This window comes from Rhinichthys klamathensis, unplaced genomic scaffold (genome assembly GCF_029890125.1).
Source record: "Rhinichthys klamathensis goyatoka isolate OS25496 unplaced genomic scaffold, OSU_Roscu_1.1 h1tg000955l_1, whole genome shotgun sequence".
In the NCBI taxonomy this organism is placed as follows: Eukaryota; Metazoa; Chordata; class Actinopteri; order Cypriniformes; family Leuciscidae; genus Rhinichthys; species Rhinichthys klamathensis.
Genome location: NW_026607274.1, coordinates 24337 through 40162, shown reverse-complemented (window position 1 = coordinate 40162; position 15826 = coordinate 24337).

Sequence of the window (15826 nt, the reverse complement as noted above, 5' to 3'; positions counted from 1 at the left end):
AGTTGTGAGTTTATATCACAATTCTGACATTTTTTCCTCACAATTGTGATTTATATCTCACACTTCTGACATTTTCTCACAGTTTGCAAGTAAAATGCAAGTAATAACTTAGTAATAACTCGTAATTTACTAGTTTGCATCTCACAATTCTGACTTTTTCTTAATTGCGACTATATTGTGCAATTCCAAGTTATAAACTCGTAATTGCGATTCAGTTGCGAGATGCTGACTTTTTTCACAATTGCAAGTTTATATCACAATTCTGACTTTTTTCCCTTCACAATTGCAAGTTTATCTCACAATCTAGATTTTTTTTTTTCCTCACGTAAGTTTGCATCTCTCAATTCTGACTTTTTTTTCTCTACAACTGCAAGTTTATATTTAATTTCAAGGTATAAACTCTAATTCTGATTCAATTGCGAGATGACTTTTTTTTCTCACAATTGCGAGTTTATATCTCATATTTCTGACTTTTTGTCACAATTGTGGATTTATATCTCACAATTCTGACTTTTATTACAGTTGTGAGTTTATATCTTGCAATTGCAAATTATAAACTCGTAATAACTAGTTTGCATCTCGTAATTCTGACTTTATTTTCTTGCAATTTCAAGTTTCTCACAATTTCAAGTTGTAGGGCGCTTCTCAATCGGAAGGCTAAGGCTGCATATCTCGGCTGTCACGTCATTAAACTCCATCGAAGGCCTTTTCAATTTTCACGGATTCTTGGAAGTCAGCCTTCGTTTGATGTCCTTCATTTGGCTTATTTTGAAGGATGCATCAAGTGTATCCTTTACGTCCTCAACTCGCAATTATGAGTAAAAAAGTCTGAATCGTAACAGTCGCAATAATTTTTTCTTATGTGGTGAAAATGAGCTTCCATATAAACCTGCTTTGAAATCTTTTTTTCTTCAGCTCTGGAGACATTTTCTCATGTCTAGTTTAATTTGTTGTGTAATTGTGAAATCAGTTCAAACCTTTCTGATGGATGAAGGAGCCTTTTTTTGAACGTGAGAGCATTCTGCTTCTGAACTGCAGCTAATGCACCATTTCTGCGATCATTAAAGTTGGCCTTTCAGTGCTGCTGGAGGACAATGGAAAAGGACAACGAGTTCCACGAATGCTGCCTGATGCTCAGATCATATTGATCTTTCCCCTCGTCCTTCCTTTGGGCTCGTAGCATTTGAGTGAATTGTATTTGTAAGTGGTAGAAGGTCCTCTCCTTGTCTGAACTTTGCCAGTTCCCTCGTGTTGGCGAGAGGCGTCGCGAGCCCTTCGACTCGTCATGATGCATGATTGTAAATGTTCTACCTGCTGACCTGTTTGTACGAGGACAATCCCTCTGGGTTTTTTTCTGTTTGTAAGATATTGTAGGCACATGCTTTGCTGAATAAAATCTGAGATAACACTGACTTCTTGTTTTTGGTGTTTTGTCTTATTAAAGACCAATTTCATGGTTCAAGGTTTTTTTTTTTCTTGCTTCATTATACCTCTAATCTAATGTTGTTATTTGACTTCAATCTTATAGATCACAGCAGGTAATAATGTAATTATGTAACATCCATTAGTGGAAAATAGAAAGCAAGGGATTCTCGATTTGCTAGAAGCCTGTTATAAACTGAAGTGGTTGGTTTTGTGTGGAGGGCATGACAGATGCACTCAGTTCTGTTGAAGGCCATGGGCGTAACTAATTGTGTTTTCAGTCAATAACGGATTTTTATTGCTGCCGCAGCCAGTTTACCGAAACGAGAGACTTATTTAAGCATTTATTTTCTCCTTTATTACAGTTGAATATGCAACAAGACACACGTTTGAGTTTTAAAAATCATTCATTAATAAAACGGATTATTGATTATCTGTGCGGAACACAAAGGTTTTGCGAGGGAATGCAAAGTTTACTAGGGCAACGCAGAGAACGCAAAAGCATTGCCACGTACAGTAATTTTTCCTCACATCTAATTTTTTTCTTCACCATGCCCCTGCATCCCAATTCAGAAGCTGCATCCTTCGAAGGCCGATTGCATCACAGTGGCGCGACGAAGGCTGTCCCAATTCATTGTCCTTCATTTCCTGTGCAGTAGGATACAACAGATGGATCCTTCGTGGCCTTGCCTAACCCAGAATTCATTGCGCGCCAGTGACGACAGGATTTGTTTTGTTGAGAAATTTCCGAATTACAGGATTGGGTTTCAGCTTACTCAAATATCTTCTGATGTAAAAATAAAAAGTTTAAAGCAGTTCAAATGTTGACATATCTTACTAAGATGCGAAACAGTATAGTTTATTATTATATACAGTATTGTGCAAAAGTCTTGGGCACATTAGTATTTTTACCAAACAATGGTTAAGTTTATATCTTTTGCTGTAGTGTACCAGACGGAAATATCAGTTTAGATTTCCAAACGTTCCTTTTGCCATTACTTGTAATAATCCAGTGAGATTTTTGTATGAACAAGGAGTCTGACAACAGCCGGTATGATCCAAACGAAGATCTGGGCCCGTATCCCTAAAGAATTTTTGTGCAAAAAGTGGCTCCTAGCGGCCAAATTCTAAGAAAATTCTCAGAGTCATGACGTTTTCTTAGAATTTCCCCTAAAAGTGACACGAAAATCCCAGTTAATATAAAAGCTATTCCTCAAGATTCCTAGCGCTTAAAAGGGCTCCTAAGGCGAGATCTGCTAAGAGCAGGGAAGAGGACTTTTAGTGGCTTAGGAGTTCAAGGAGTTGTAGGATATTTGTTAACAAGCCTTCATAAATAGACCAGCCAGCAATCACAGACATTGATAAAAGCTGAGCCGTGTTACCCTTGTTAAGACCACACTGAGTTGTAACGTTGCAATTTCTACTTCATTAAGGACAGCCCCTTGAGATAGGCCATCTTGTTTTCAATGGGGGGTCCATATGGGAGTGAAAGTACAAAATATGCCAGCTAGGATATTAATATGAGCAAATAAGACACGAATCATTATTTGAACAGGGTGTAATGAGCTTAAGTTTTCACATATTGTAGATTCTAATGTTAGGCTATAACCCCTACAGCTTACTATTCATTTTCCAGATATTTTCTTAAATGTGAAATATTATTTACAATTACAGTCTGCATAAGATTAGAGTGTATAACTATGTTTATTGATTTGAGGGTACATCCTTTGCTCATTATCACCAAAAGTTCATTTTCATTAAACTTGTAGGATCAACCAATCACGCCTTTTGAAATGATGACTCATACCTAGCAACGGGGTCAACCACACCTCTTCACTAAGATAGGATTTTCCATCCATTCCTTGCTCAGAGTTCACTGAAAATGTTCTGGAATCACTTCTAAGCTAAAACTCCTGGCAAGGAATTTTTAGGTTAAGTTAGGAGCTCTCTGAGAGGATTCTCAGAATCTTTAGGGATACGGGATCTCACCATCATTAAGTCAATCTGGGATTACCATGAAACCAATTTGAATTTAGGTGAAAAATACTAACATGCCTACTTTTGCACAGTATTGCATATATGAGTGAGAGAGAGAGACTGAGATATAGACCTTTCGACAACCAGTATGTTCATTTACTTTTAAAATGTATAGTATAGGCATACTTGTGTTAAAAATGTACAATATACTTTATCCTATATTCAACATACCCATTTTATTGGTGGCATTACCCAACTGTGTTTTTTCCTCATCCTATGCGTAGCTCCTGTTGCTAAGATACCCAGGAGAGACACAGCAGGCCTCATGGCAGGTAGCAATTCACAGATGCCCAGAAAAAAAGGAAAAAAATCCAGGATTGATTGCATTGTGACTTAGAAAGTTAATTTAAATTCATGCTTTAAAATTCTTAAGTATTTGTATTTATTGTCACAGGCACAGTGTTTAGTAGCTAATAATCTGCGTCTACACGGTGTATTTTGTTTCCCGTTCTACCACGGAAGAAAAATTACAATAAACGCAGTTTGACTTTTGAAGTAGGCTGTAATCCGTGGTTTTATTGAGCAGGACAATCCGCTAAAAGATTTTTGTTTAACTTTAACATAAATAAATAAAAAATCCAACAGTTCACCATACTTCCTCTTTCTTTCCCCTGACACTCGCTCGCACGCGCCGCGTATATGTGCGCGCGTTTGCCCGGGAGCGAGCACGTGGTCAGCTCTCCAACATCTGCTGTGCCTGTGGTAGGAACTGAAGCTGTGACCTCAGATTTTCCCCTCACACTCTTTTTACAGAGTTGGAGATAAACTGTAGTACTGTGTGGCTCAAGTTCACAGCGGCCAACAAACCTCAAAGCACTCACACAATAAATACCTCTTCACACTCTTATCCACGGGATTTTCTGTGACACCTGCTACCTTTTTGGCTTCGCACAAATTGGACCCTGCCTATGTGGGTTTGTGTCCGACCGCTGAACAGAATTTGTGAAGAACACAAGTAACTTCTACCTGTTGTTTCTAATGGAAACACGTCTCAAAGGTAAGGCTTGCACTTGCTGTGTTTTTAGACCATCTGTTTGTTATCCTTTATGTTGTTTGTTTGGGAATAAAACGCTTGTTTTTAACAAAACCAATGTGACAAATTCACGGTTTTGCAGATATTTTAAAGAAGATTTTCAGGATGGATTAGATAACAAACACTATATTAAACCATGTGAGACCAAACAAATGATGCTAGAGTTTTTTTTTCCAAACTTCACTTTCTTTTCTGAGACGCTTCATTTCTAACCATCTGCTCAAGGTGATTTTAGTGTTTACACGTGTGCTAGCAGAGTAATCATAATTAAGAAGCTATAATTCATCAGAATAACCGAGAACATGGTCACTAGAAAGTAATCCAATACTTTTATGTGCTTGTTGTTTTTTTCATTCAAAGCCATACCCAACAAACTTACTTTGTGAAAGGGTTTAGTTTGGAAATTTAGCTTGTGCCTTAAGTAAATTACACTTTTTTTATTAGGTGTTCAAGCACGAAGTGCTGAAAACCTATTGTATTTGTACTGATTTTTATTATTAGGTGTTCAAGCACGAAGTGCTGAAAACCTATTGTATTTGTACTGATTTTTATTATTATTATTATTATTATTATTCTCCTGTAAAACGCATCGTGCAGCCCAAACCGTAAGTGCTGGAGAGTTGAAACTTTGTCAGATGGTAGTACAAAAATCGAGGAGAGGTTATCAAATTATGAGCCCGATTGGCCCATAGGTGGCGCTATAGCAACCAATTGCGCGAAACTGCTCATAACTCCTAATCCGTATGTCGTAGACTCAAGTGTCTTATATCATTGGAAAGCTGGAGGCCTGAAGTAAAAAACGTATATCTCCGATTTCATTTCCGGTATGCAAATTTTTCCGCCATTTTGAATTTTGTCAAAAACCTAATTTTGCGAACTAGTCCCTGGTTTTTCGCCCGATCAAAACCAAACAAATGCATACATGTTCTCTGGAGTCTGATTATCAATCGTTATCGAAAAAAAGTTGAATTTTCGATTTCCGGTCGCTAGGGGGAGTAAAATGATCGTTGTGGGAGGAGCCTATTTTACTAAAATGGCTATAACTCGAAAAGTAAATGAGATATCTTCACCAAACTCAAGAGACATGTGTATGAGGACAGTCTGAGGTCACAGTAAAAAGATCGCGACGATCGAACACTAGGTGGCGCTATAACATAAAAAAAACTTAAAAAGGGCTATGACCACCTGACCGTTAGTCCGATTGACTTGAAAATTGGTATGCAGTGTCTTGGTCCAAGGCCCCATGTATGTGTATGAGGAAATTGGCGTAACTCAAAAAACATGGCCGCCATTGGCCAATGAATTTGAGCACCTATTAGACGAGGTTAACGAAGGCCGATCGGAACGAAACTCGATGGGCATGTTCAACTCATGGCCCAAGAGGTCTGTAAGAGTTTTGAAAGAAATCGGCCACTAGTTGGCGCTAACGAGTTTTACGGCTCTGTAATCACGTGGTGTTGCACACATCCCCACAATATGCATATCATTTGATAGATCTCCTCATGCTAAACAACTTTGCCTCTAGAACCATTGCTGTCAATTAAATCGTTCATTAAATATTAACGAATATGTTAAAAACCTACTTTTGCGAACTAGTCCCTGGTTTTTCGCCCAATCGGAACCAGACCAGTCTAGGTCAATTCTCTGGACTCTCTAGATCAATAATTATCGAAAAAAAGTTGAACTTTTGCATTTTTCGTATGGCTATAATAGGGTCATTTAGAAAAGGGGCGTGTCCAAATACACTCAAAAGCCTATAAATCATAAATAAAAACTCAGAACTTGACAAAAATTGATGAGCATATGTGTCATACCATGGTGAAGAAGCATGCAAAGTTTCATGGAGATCGGACAATAGGTGGCGCTATAACTGTTGAAAAGCTTTAAAACCATGCATTTCCTATGGTAAATTGCCTGTATTGGCTGTAAATGGCCTTTTCCATCTATGATTGTAAAATTTTCATATCTTAATTTTTAAAACCAGTGCAGTACAATTATCTGGACTCTCTAGATCAATAATTATCAGAAAAGGTATCATTTTTTCATTTGAATGGCTATAATAGTGTAAATTGGATGGCTAAAAGATTTTGGATGGCTATAACAGCCAATAAGTGGTATTTTACTGCCCCCTGCTGTCATTTCATCATACTACTCCCTAATATTGTTATATATAATTGAAATGTAGACTTTATTAAATCATTATTTTCACATTTACAATCACATTTTGTCCAAATTCATCTATTGGAGTATTATGGACTGCATTTATTTATTTTATTTATTACTATTTACAATTGTGTCACAGGAAGGCTGAAAACGAAAGTATAACGTTGGGCCACGCCCCCCAAGTACAAATTCACTCATAACTCGAAAACAGAAAGTCTCTGCACGCTCAAATTTTGATGGTAAGGTTCTCTCGGGGTTCTTGATCCAAATCTATCGTCGCGGGGCTCGGGAACGCCCCCCGCGACGAATTCTTAGTTAATGTTAACTAATGTAGTTAACATTAACTAAGAATGAACAATACTCCTTCAGCATTTGTTAATCTTTGTTAATGTTAATTTCAACATTTACAAATACTTTATTAAAATCTTGTTAACATTAGTTAATGCACTGTGAACTAACATAAACTAACAATGAACAGCTGGATTTGTATTAACTAATGTTAACAAAGATGAACAAAAACAGTAACAAATGTATTGCTCATGGTTCATGTTAATACATTAACTACTGTTTAATAAATGAACCTTATTGTAAAGTGTTACCGACATTTTTAATCTTTTTTGTCTGCTTTCAGCATTGGCTAACAAACAAACGCTTAAAGCTATTTTTTTATTAGTTTTAATATAGTTTTATATTATTACATCACAAAGAAATATGTTAAATGCATGCTTATACACCATTAAAAGAGATTTTCACAATAACATATCCCGTGTGTGTGTGTGTGTGTAAGCATATGTCTACATATGAAGCACTTGTGTGACCAGCAGAGGGCAGTAGAAGACCACTTATTGGCTCACTTTCATTTTGACACACTTGATTAGGGATGGGAATTGATAAGAATTTAACGATTCCGATTCCATTATCGATATTGCTTATCGATTCGATTCCTTATCGATTCTCTTATCGATTCTCATTGGGTGAGGGAATAAGTACAAATTAGTTTGTTTGTATTAACTTATTGAACTTATAACTTATTTTGTTTGTTAATTATTATTAACTCGCTGACACAGCACAGAGTATTAGGGGTGTGAACCTACAATGGTCTCACGGTTCGGTTCGATTCCGATTATCATGTCATCGATTCAGTTTAATTTGATATCTCGATGCATTACATGCACTGCATCCTCAATTTTACTTCAAAAGTGATGTGTGTGTGTGTGTGTGCGTTCGCGTGTTCACCCATTCGTGAAGTCGCAGTGACAGAAACAGTGACATTCCAGTTTAAGTTTCATGGGACTAAAGTCTGTTCATGATGTGTGGCCAAATGTTTCTGCATATTGGAGGCCCCCCCCCCCCCCTTTGACGAAATGGAAATTTTACAGGTGTTGCAGCAAGTGACCATATTGTTATGAGGCGCCGTCATACTCTCATTGAGCATGTGCGCGAGTTTGAGTGTGTGTGTGCTCGCGTCTCATATGAGTATGTGCGTGGAGAGTTTGTGTGTGCGCGCGCGTCTCATATGAGTTTGTGTGTGTGTGCGCGCGCGCGTCTCATATGAGTAGGTGCGTGCAGAGTTTGTGTGTGCGCGCGCGTCTCATATGAGTTTGTGTGTGCGCGCGCGCGTCTCATATGAGTATGTGCCTGGAGAGTTTCGCGCATCTCGTGTGTAGAGTTTGCATGTATGCGTGAGCGACTTTAGGTGTGTCGTTGTGCATTTCATATGTATTTGTTTGAGCATTCAGCAGTATACATGTATGTTTGACTACTTAGTATACGTGTATATGTAAGTGTTTCATATATGTGTGCGTGAATGAAGTTTGATTTAAGCCCTAGACGGCACCTCATATATTGTCGTCTTTTCGCGTGAAATATAACCAAACGAGCGCTTCTGCCTCGATGTTATGTTTGATGCGTTCTGAATCAAAATAACGCAGCGCGTGTGTGACGTCATGACACATTTGCAACGAGCGGAACCGATAAGCGGAATCGTTAAGCAGGCATACTAACGGTTCCAGGGAATTGGTTAACTGGGCACCGGTTCTGAAGAAGAAAATTAATATAAAATAGTACTGCAAAAAAAACAGTTTACTGTAGTGTAAAGCTATTCTATTGCTGTTATATATTTATTGTCCAACATTTACATTTTAGTACAATTACATTTATTTGCTGAATTCGTTTATTTCATTGAACTTATTTTTGTATGTAAGGTTATGTGTACCTCCTGGGAAACGGTCTAACGTTATAACTTTATGAACTTACATCACTTTATTCTTCTTACCTGTCACACTTAATGTAGAGATTAATATAATTAATCAAATCCTTGAACTTCCCTGTCTCAAGTTATGTGGGGGAAAAGCCTAGTAGCAACTTCTTTTTAACGGATATAACGTTAACTGTTGTGAATTAAAATAATCACCTAATTATTTCAACCTAAAAATGACCTCTGCACTGGACTAAATATATGTACAATATATGACTGCCGAGTCGCTTTCACCCCAAAATGGCGGACGCGTAGGGCTGCTGCTGGGCGCTGGTGTTGCAATGGAACGTTCTATTGGCTTTCACTTCTTGTCAATATACGTTCTTTGCCTGAACTAACAATGAACAGCTGGATTTGTATTAACTAACGTTAACACTAGAAGTGCCAGAATTCCATAACTACTAGAACTGCCACAAGCGGTCATTTTGACCGTTAGATTGCAAACTCTATATCTTTAATGATAAATACCCAATTGAGAGATTAATGCATTTGTTGTATTAGGATATCTTTTAAAAACAAAACAACACCAAACTCTACATTTAAAAAAGTTTAATTATACATTTATAAATAATAATATCAGTAGCCCGTAATTATAGCATAGGGCCTATTCACAACAGAGCTATATTTCCATATCCCTTCAACATAACTCAGAACAAGATAATAACAACTAAAAGTATCTTATTTAGATATTCTTTTGACAGTGAGAGAGACAATGTCACGGTTTATGAATTCGCTGTCTCCTTTCTCGTCTTGTTGTGTGTGTGTGTGCGTGGTCGCTGATCAATGCAGCTGATCAGCACGTGCGCTCTGATCAACGCGCCAGCTGCAACTGATCAGCGATTCGACCCTTTTCAGTGTTACTGTTCTCGCCTAGTCTTTGGGTGTTTCTCAAAACCAAGAATGCAAAGAACGGACTTGTGTTCTTCGGGAGAAAGCTCTTGCTAGTTGTACTTGGAAGAATGAACTCACAAGGTGACGAGCACACAGAACGCTGCTGACAGTTTGAGACGATGTGTTCTTGCTGGTATTGCGCAATAATACCCCCGCACAGACACCGTCTGCAGTACCCAAACATAACGAGAATTATTGACGATAACAGCCAGGCTGCAATGGTCTCTTGGCTGTGGGGAAAAACGAGTCTGTGAGCAAACTGGCCGGTTGGCTCGATAGCTAACGTTACACCCGCAGGCGCTTATGGAGATTCTCACTTCCGAAAACGTTTGAGCACATTTTCGATTAGCCATACATTTTCGTAAAAATGCCAATATTTGAAATCTAGACAGTTGATTTCTCGCATCAAATGTTCTCCGAAGTGAATTTAGTGATGAAATAGTGTACGTAATTGTAGAAAAACGAAATACTGTATTGACCTGCCTCTCCTTCCTCGAATGCCGAATTGAATGCTGGGATTTTTCTGCCGTCAAGTTCACACAAGTTACACACTGCATCACTTTCATTTTGACTCACTTGATTTTCACCAGTTTTCTGCACTAAAGCAAACCAGTTTTTCCATGTTAACTATTATAACACAATCATATTTTGTCAAAGTTTATCACTTCATTTTTATTGACACTTCATATTAATGCTAGCAATATGGTGCATCATGGTAAATCACAATAGAAACATGGTAAATCATTGTAAACAATACTATTACATGGTGTATCATGGCAAATCATGCTACAATCCTGCGGTAAATCATTCTAGAATGTGGTATATCATGGTAAATCATCCTATAACATGGTAAATCATGCTAGAATCATATTAAATCATACTAGAATATGTTCAATTGTGGTAAATCATGCTAGAACAGGATAAATCATGGCGAATCATACTAGAACTTGGTATATCATGGTAAACTATGGTAAATTATGCTAGATTCATGGTAAATCATACTGGAACATTGTAAATAAGGAAAAATCACACTGAAATGTGGTATATCATGGTAAATCATGCTAAAACATGGTCTATGATCTCAGTGGCCAAATGCTTGCTATATACAACTTAATGTCTTTTGATGCTTTTGTGCTTAACGGCCTTAAAGGCCTTAAATGCTTGAACACCGCTAAATGCTGCTTGCAGCTTTAATTATTATTATTATTATTATTTTCCCCTAAAACGCATCGTGCAGCCCAAACCGTAAGTGCTGGAGCTCTGAAACTTTGTCAGATGGTAGTACAAAAATCGAGGAGAGGTTCAGAGAGTATGACCCCGATTGGCCTATAGGTGGCGCTACAGCAATCAATTGCGCGTAACGGCTCATAACTCCTAAACCGTAAGGCGTAGACTCAAGTGTCTTATATCATTGGAAAGCTGGACTCTTAACTTAAAAAACGTATATCTCCGATTTCATTTCCGCCATGATAGATTTTCCGCCATTTTGAATTTTGTTGAAAAACTACTTTTGCGAACTAGTCCCTGGTTTTTTGCCCGATCGGAACCAAACCAGTGTAGAAATGTTCTCTGGAGTCTGAATATCAATAATTATTGAAAAAAAGTTGAAATTTCGATTTCCGGTTGCTAGGGGGCGCAAAATGAACGTTGTGGGAGGAGCCTATTTTACAAAAATGGCTATAACTCGAGAACGAAATGAGATATCTTCACCAAACTTGACACACATGTGTATAAGGACAGTGTGGGGTCACAGTAAAAAAACCGCGTCGATCTAACACTAGGTGGCGCTATAACATTAAAAAAACATAAAAGGGGGTGTGGCCACCTGACCGTTAGTCCGATTTACCTGAAAATTGGTATGCAGTGTCTTGGTCCAAGGCCCCATGAATGTCTATGAGGACATTGGCGTATCTCAAAAAACATGGCCGCCATCGGCCAATGAAGTTTGAGCACCTGTGAGACGAGGTTAACGGAGGCCAATCGGAACGAAACTCAATGGGCATGTTCGACTCATGGGCCAAGAGGTCTGTAAGAGTTTTGAAAGAAATCGGCCACTAGTTGGCGCTAACGAGTTTTACGGCTCTGTAATCACGTGGTGTTGCACACATCCCCACAAAATGCATATCATTTGATAGATCTCCTCATGATGAACAACTTTGCCTCTAGAACCATTGCTGTCAATCAAACCGTTCATTAAATATTCACGAATATGTTAAAAACCTACTTTTGCGAACTAGTCCCTGGTTTTTCGCCCGATTGGAACCAGACCAGTCTAGGACAATTCTCTGGACTCTCTAGATCAATAATTATTGAAAAAAAGTTGAAATTTGCCATTTGGTTCATTATAACAGGATCATTTATAAAAAGGGGCGTGTCAAAACACACTCAAAAGCCTATAAATCATAAATAAAAACTCAGAACTTCACAAAAATTGATGAGCATATGTGTCATACCATGGTGAAGAAGCATGCAAAGTTTCATGGAGATCGGACAATAGGTGGCGCTATAACTGTTGAAAAGCTTTAAAACCATACATTTCCTATGGTAAATTGCCTGTATTGGCTGTAAATGGTCTTTTCCATCTATGATCGTATAATTTTCATATCTTAATGTTTAAAACCAGTGCAGTACAATTATCTGGACTCTCTAGATCAATAATTATCAGAAAAGGTATAATTACTTCATTTGGATGGCTATAATAGAGTGTAAATCGGATGGCTATAACAGCTATAACAGCTTGGATGGCTATAACAGCCAAAAAGTGGTATTTTACTGCCCCCTGCTGTCATTTCATCATACTACTCTCTAATATTTTTATATATAATTGATATTTAGACTTTGTAAATGTTAAAATAATGATTTAATAATCACATTTTGTCAAAATTCATCTATTGCTCTGTACTCTCTAGAACAATAATTATAGGAAAATGTATAACTTCTTCATTTGGATGACTATAATAGGGTCACTTCAATATGTAGCCTTGAGCGAAAGCCAATATCTTTTCAATAAATGCTCATAGCTTCTTAAAAAAAGGTCAAGAACAGCTATAACAGCTTGAAAAAGGCTAACAGCCAATAAGTGGTATTTTACTGCCCCCTGCTGTTTAAAAAAAGTCATTTTGTCACACTACTCAACTATAATTAATATTTAGACTTTATAAATTCACTATTTTAACATTTATGCCTCGTTTCCACTGAGCGGTACGGTACGGTACAGTTCGGTACGGTACGCAATTATTTGCGTTTCCACTGTCAAAAGTTGTGAATGGTACCAAAAAGCCGAACCGTACCGTACCACTTTTTGGGTACCCTTTCGTTGGGGTACCTAGCACAGTGGTACGGTACTAAAAGGTGGAGCTAGACTCACTGCAGAACGGTGATTGGTTGACAGAGAATCGTCACTTGCGCGTGCTACAAGGGGAACGTCGACAACACAAGAGGCGCCATTTTTAAAACACCGTTGCAAAATAATGTCGCCGCGCAGCTTAACATTACCGTGGTCGACCCAGGAGGTGCAGACCTTCCTGGGTATCATCGGTGAAGAAAGGGTGCAAAGGGAACTCGATGGCATGGTGAGAAACGAAAAGGTTTTTCAGCATGTTTCTGAAAGAATGGCTGCCGAGGGTTTCCAGCGGACGTCCGAGCAGTGCCGAATTAAAAGCAAGAAACTGCGGAGTGACTACCGTAAGGTGAAAGACCACAACAGCCGGAGTGGTGTTCACAGAAAAAAATGGAAGTGGTTAGATATGATGGACGCAATCTACGGACACAGACCGGCGAGTTTGGGAAGAGAAGGAGGCATCGATACGGCCAACGCTTTGCTGGAGTCGATGATGGAGCCTGCCGGTAAGTTCTTATAACTTTTACTTGTGAAAAAGTATACAACGATAGCGGGAAAGCTTACTTGCAATGCACAACATTTCAGCAAACCTGTTGTTTGTTTGTCAGTCAGCCAGTGTGGTACCAACATATAATTTGCAAGCTAGCAAAACGCTAGTTTATTAGCCAGTGGTGAACGGAGTAACTTTACGTACGTGTCCAGTAAACGTTACCTTGTACAGATAACTCACCCTAATCATAAAACTATTTAACTACCATTTACTATACTACTAAAGATATTCAACTAAATAGTCAAGTCACCTTTATTTATATAACTCTTTTTACAATACAGATTGTATCAAAGCAGCTTCATAGTGATAACATGAAAATAATACAACACAGATCAATTATATAGATAAAATATATATTAAAGAAAGATGGGTCTAATGATAGAGCTTAGGTAAGAAAATTATGAAATATCAGAGTGAGATGGGGAAAAAATGTCCACATTCAATGGGCTTAAAGTTTAAAATTAATGTACTTTTTACCCCGCAACATTGCTGTACTTTTTAAGCCTTAAACAGTACAGCAATGTCCTGGGGTAAAAAGTACAATATTATGCTTTGGAATGTAGTGCAGTAAAAGACTGGAAAAAAATAATATGGAAGTAAAAATGCTTTGTTACTGTCTACTGCTGTAAATAGACTTCCCACTCAGTCCTACTAAGTTGTATGTTCTGTATTTATCTCAAACAGTATTGTTGCAGTTTCTGTAATTAGCGTGACTTGTGTAACTTTTCAGTTGAGGATCCTAGTTGTCAGGAGGAAATAGAGGGACTTGACGAGATGTCCACTCTTGAAAGCTCAAGTTCGCCTGCCAGGACATCAACACCGACACCACCACCAGAATCTGCTCCATCAACTTCGAGTGAACCTCGGCGTATAACCATCGGTAAGACATGAATACCAGAGTGAAAAGTTACACACTGATTATTACAGTATTATAGAGATCATATACAGTATAATCTGGACATTGTATTGTAGTACTGTAGATGTGTCCCCCTTTATATTGGTTGGCTCAAATTACAAGGATAAAAATGCCTCGCTAAACAACCAACATTCCTGTCTTTTTTGCGTTCCAGGCAAGAGGAAAAGGGGGCAACAGGATGTTGTTGCGGCCCTGGTTGAGATGCAGGCAGCTGATGAGAGGCAGCAGGAGTGGCTGGAGAGGATGGAGGACCGTCGTGACCGGCGCTTTGAATTGATGCTGGAGGACGCCTGCGAGGCAAGGCGGCATGAGGCTGAAATAACTCGGCAACACATGGAGCAGTCTGCAAGCTTCAATCAGGCCTTCCTCGGCACACTCAGTCAGCTGGTGCAGGCGTTGAGTAGTCGCCGCGACCCTGTGCCATGATCCAGCCACTAGTGCTTTTCACACAGCACTTTACTCTCGTTTACTTTGTTTGCACTCGTTTACTTTTTGTTTGCACTTGTTTACACATGTTCTCTTCTATTATTGTTGCACAGCACATTGTACTGAAGCATTTGTTTGATTTTTCAAATTAAAGTACTTTTTCATAACCTTGTGTCTTGGGGGTCTTTCAGGAGCAAAACCCTGCTATAAATTTAATTTTATAAATGTCATTTTATTAACGTTCCTGTCATCTGGTGTCAACGATACCTTTTGTTAATGATAATGTTGATTTGGGAGATTATGCTTGCCTTAAATACAAAATAGTTGGTAATGTGTTACTTTACAATAGCTAATCTTCAAATATTTCACTCTGTACTCAAATATGATTTTAAAATTAACGCATTGCAAACAAAATATGAATTAATTCTTCTACATGGGTATTGCAGAGAGTAATAAGTTCTCTCTTTTACAAAATATGAAGAGGCAGGGTAAATGTAACCGATTTATTTGGGTCCATAAAAATCAAAACATGTAAACAAAACAATCTAGCATTTACACAGGTGCTCCTTTGATAACTGTACAACAGATTTAACTGTTCAAAAACCGCATCAGACCCTCACGTACATCCCTGCCCTCCTCCTCGGCACCCTGTGCCAGTGGCACCACAGGCTCTGCAGCAACAGCTGTATCCCATTCGTGCTGGTAATCCTCTCCATGTCTTTCACAAAGATTGTGCAGAACACAACAAGTCAACACCATGGATTTTACCAGTTCAATGTCGCTGTCATTCC